Source organism: Pipra filicauda, unplaced genomic scaffold (genome assembly GCF_003945595.2).
Source record: "Pipra filicauda isolate LSUMZ 115617 unplaced genomic scaffold, ASM394559v2 scaffold78_size3787270_pilon, whole genome shotgun sequence".
Taxonomy (NCBI): Eukaryota; Metazoa; Chordata; class Aves; order Passeriformes; family Pipridae; genus Pipra; species Pipra filicauda.
This window is the reverse complement of record NW_024104964.1, coordinates 344,465-347,792: the sequence shown is the minus strand read 5'-3', so window position 1 is coordinate 347,792 and position 3,328 is coordinate 344,465. Positions and strand designations below refer to the sequence as shown.

Sequence of the window (3,328 nt, the reverse complement as noted above, 5' to 3'; positions counted from 1 at the left end):
ACAGCACAGCACAGCACAGCACGTTGGACAGAAAAGCCACGGGGTTAGTCCTGCCAGAGGCGTCCGGCACACCCACGGCGACCGAAGGAAAACAGGGAGCCTGGGAACACGGAGTAAAAGACACCTTAATTAGGACCACACCGAGCACTAGCCAGGTCATTCCCACAGCTTCACTGTCCCGTCACACAAAAAGCACTCACCGAGGCCTCAGGTAGGATGGCTCCTGCCGCTGACCAGGTGAATACCTCCCTGGAAGCCCGCTCCGCTCCTGCCAGGCACTGGGGCTCACCCAGGGGGGCTTTGCCAAGCATCCAATGGAAATTAAAATTACAGCCTGGGCAAAGGCGCTTCCCTCAGGACCGCTCCTGGCCGAGGCCACCGGTCCGTGCAAGTCAGACCACTGACCACCCGGGGGGATTTTTGGGGGCACGCTTCCAGCTTTTATTCTCCAGAAACTCCAGTTCTTTCTGGCACCGCTTGCTTCAGTCTTCCCCTGCTGGAAGAGGTCACTTAAGGCTTTCGAGGGGCCAGATTGCCAAAGCCCGGCCGGTCCATTCCCACGAGGAAAGGTAGCTTTGTCTTGGACAGGATACTGGGGGGGAGACACCAAATAAAAGTTTAATTTAAAACAACTGCCTAGAATAGAAAGCAATTCAAACATAAGGCAGACAAGACTCGTGCAACTCTGAATCCATTTGGCTTCAAAGGAGAATTATTTCCCTCTGCACCTAACAGAATGTCCTCTTCACCCGGGTCCTGCTTACCATCGTTGAACAAAACACGCTGACGACATTTTTCAGGATGCCAGTGCAGAGATATTAGAGCACACTGCCCAGGGAAGCTGAGCCTGCCCCCTCCCTGCAAGTGTTCCAGGCCAGGCTGGACGGGACTGGGAGCATCCAGCCGGGGATGAGAGCGGAAGGTGTCCCTGCCCACGGAAGGCAGGCTGGCCTTTGAAGGTCCCCTTCAAACCAAATCGCTCTGGGATTCCCCTCCAAAATCACTCCCCAAGCGACACAGCGAGCAAAGCAGAGGGACTGCACTCCCCGCTTTTCTTACCTGCAGGGCACACGCAGCACAGCACAGCACGTTGGACAGAAAAGCCACGGGGTTAGTCCTGCCAGAGGCGTCCGGCACACCCACGGCGACCGAAGGGAAAGAGGGAGCCTGGGAACACGGAGTAAAAGACACCTTAATTAGGACCACACCGAGCACTAGCCAGGTCATTCCCACAGACAGCTTCACCGTCCGGTCACACAAAAAGCACTGACCTACCAGGGCCTCAGTTAGGATGGCTCCTGACGCTGACACCTCCGTTTGCCCCGGGGGGTCAAGAAGAACATCCCTAGGAAGAAGTCACCCTGAACAACAAAAAGGCAAAATTAGTGAAGCACGGGGGCCTCTTCTGACTAGATTGCCACCAGCATTCCATAGCAAATGCCACGACAATTCTGTTACAGACGAGAAAACCCTGTACTCCCAAACAAACAGCCAGGAGGTTTGTGGGCACGCCTGAAAATTTCCTGTGAGGAGCTTTTTGTAACTAAGGAGCAGGTGCTATCTTGAGTTGAAGGCATCGATTTGACAGACACTTAGTACAGCAAACTCTTCAGCAGAGCAATTAATTGCTGCCTGTTTGAACAGTAGGGGAGAGAAAATGACAGTCTAACAGAAGACAAGAAAAGCAGAACTGGAATCAGCAGCCTTTTCTTCCATCTCTCCCGAGAAAGTCGTGTTTCTCTGTTCTAACAATTCTATGCCCTTTTCTACATGAAACTTACACCAAGGCTGAAAAAACAACTAGAAAACACGGAGAGAAGCTTTTCAGAATTTCACGTGATTTTCCCAACCCGATCCCAGAAAAGCAGAACTGGGTAGAATGGACTCACCTCGAGGCCTTTGGTCTTTTTTTCCATAAGCTTCGTCACCTGATTGAAAAAGCAGAGTAGACTCGGTATTTAGGCTCACAACAGGAAAACCTTCCCCTTCGTTTCCTAAAAGAAAGGACATTAATCTGCACAGCTGCAGGCGCGTCTCCAGCTGTTAAAGCCTTTCAGCTTTTCAGAGGGTGAGAATGCCCTGCTAAGGAAGGCTGAAAAATGCTGGGAGCCTGCCCAGGTCAAAGAGCCCCTTGATTTTGTCTGTGTTCCAGTCCCTGGCTAAAGAAAGGGCAGAACCACCGCAGGTGTTGCTTGCCTTTTCCCTACGAGGTTTTGCCAGGCGCTGGGCCAGCCCGGGCACTGCGGGGGAAGGCCGGCAGTGGCCAAAGCCCGCCGCTTTCCCAGGGCAAGCGTCGCTTGCCAGAGCGCCCCCGAGCGCCGGGCCCTGCCTCACAGTCGCCGCCTGGCGGACACGGCCGGGAGCGGCACTGCAGCCGCGCGCCCCCCCCCCCCTTGGCGAGACCCGCGGCGCCTTTCGCGCGTCCGGGCCTTTCTTCCCTAAAACCTGCCCTTGCCTAGGAAAAGCTGAGCAGTTCACAGAGTTGCTGTTTCCAGCCCAGCTTCCCAAAGGATTTCTCTCTCCCGGCAGCACAGACAGGGTCCCCGAGGCAGCGCAGACCCTCCCCGCGGGGGGGTGTGGTGCGTGTGCAATGCCAGGGCACATCCGAACCCGGCCCTGCGGCGGCACGCAGGTGCAAGTTTCTCCGCAGAGGCGAGAAAGCTGCCCGTCGCTTCCCCTGCCTGCAGGCCCCGCTGGCCGCGGGAGAGGCAGAAGAGCGGCCGCCGCCCCCCCGCCGGGCCCCCGCTTACCCCGGCGACGATCTCCTGCAGAGCCCGACGTCGGATCTGCCGCCGTGGGTCGCTTCCGGGGGGGGGGGGAGGCGGCGGCGCAGCCCCGACAGCATCTCCGGGGCACGGCGGGACCGACCGGGAGCGGAGCGGAGCGGAGCGGAACGGGGGCGGAACGGGGCGGGAGGACGGCGACCGCGTGGGATCGTCGCGCGTGCGCGGCGCGCCGCGGCGCGAGAGGGGTCTGCCCGCGCCGGTGCCTGCCGCCGCCCGCGAACCTGCCGCCCGCGCCCGGCGCCGCCGAGCGCCCCGCCCCGTCCCCACAGCGGGAAGCGGCGCGGCGAGACGGCGCTGCGGGCGCGGGGCGGGGGTCCGGGTCGCGGCGGAGGTCAGGCAACAGGATAGACGCCTCTCTGAGGCCAGGGCGGGGGCCTCTCGCCGCCATCTTGAGTGTGGCCTCGGCTAAGTTCCGGTCCTGGCGGCGCCATCTTGAGTGTGGCGTCGGGGCGAACTTCCGGGCCGGGGCCGCCATCTTTAGTGTGGTCGTTCCGGTCCTGGCGGCGCCATCTTTACTGTGGGCTTGGCGGACTGCCGGGCCG

The 3,328-nt window shown here is 59.8% G+C and overlaps 1 long non-coding RNA gene across 2 annotated transcripts; it reads right to left on the bottom strand.

Moving 5' to 3' along the window:
• Nucleotides 1–1,122: 1,122 nt before the first annotated feature.
• On the bottom strand, nucleotides 1,123–2,855 carry LOC120324977. Of its 2 annotated transcripts, none has more exons than XR_005566724.1 (4): nucleotides 2,751–2,855; nucleotides 1,890–1,928; nucleotides 1,276–1,361; nucleotides 1,123–1,167 (listed from the first exon to the last, which is right to left on the bottom strand). It is a non-coding gene; the product is annotated as an uncharacterized LOC120324977 (long non-coding RNA). The 2 variants fall into 2 exon arrangements; XR_005566723.1 differs by having other exon boundaries at nucleotides 1,127–1,167; nucleotides 1,272–1,361.
• Between the last annotated feature and the right edge of the window lie 473 nt (nucleotides 2,856–3,328).